The sequence below is a fragment of the Seriola lalandi genome, unplaced genomic scaffold (genome assembly GCF_002814215.2).
Source record: "Seriola lalandi dorsalis isolate HSWRI2012SDOR001 ecotype SW California unplaced genomic scaffold, Sedor1 jcf7180002000004, whole genome shotgun sequence".
NCBI classification, from domain to species: Eukaryota; Metazoa; Chordata; class Actinopteri; order Carangiformes; family Carangidae; genus Seriola; species Seriola lalandi.
In genome coordinates this window covers 1-332 of record NW_019470667.1, presented here as the reverse complement: position 1 = coordinate 332, position 332 = coordinate 1, and the positions used below count along the sequence as shown (strand labels likewise).

General features: G+C 51.2%; 1 pseudogene; it reads right to left on the bottom strand.

The window, feature by feature from the left end:
* On the bottom strand, nucleotides 1-147 carry LOC111662130 (U1 spliceosomal RNA; annotated as a pseudogene; the record flags this gene model as incomplete).
* Between the last annotated feature and the right edge of the window lie 185 nt (nucleotides 148-332).

The following is a 332-nucleotide window of genomic DNA, read 5'->3' as shown; positions in this document are numbered from 1 at the left end:
GCAGTCCCCCACTACCAGAAATTATGCAGTCGAGATTCCCACATTTGGGGAATTCGCAAAGGTCAGCACAGCCGGGGTGCAATGGCTGAGCCTCGCCCTGGCTGAACCACCTTCTTGATCATGGTATCTCTCCTGCCAGGTAAGTATGAGTTGGAAGTGTCTGAGAAGGGGCCTCCTTCCCAGGCACAGCTCTCTGGCTGATGGTGCCCAAAATGCATGATACCAGAGTTCAGTGCCTTGAGAGTTAGCTCACCTTCATTTGACACACGAGGTGCTAAAAAGTTGAACACAATGCTGCAGTTTGACAAGGGCATATGGTACGCATGATATCG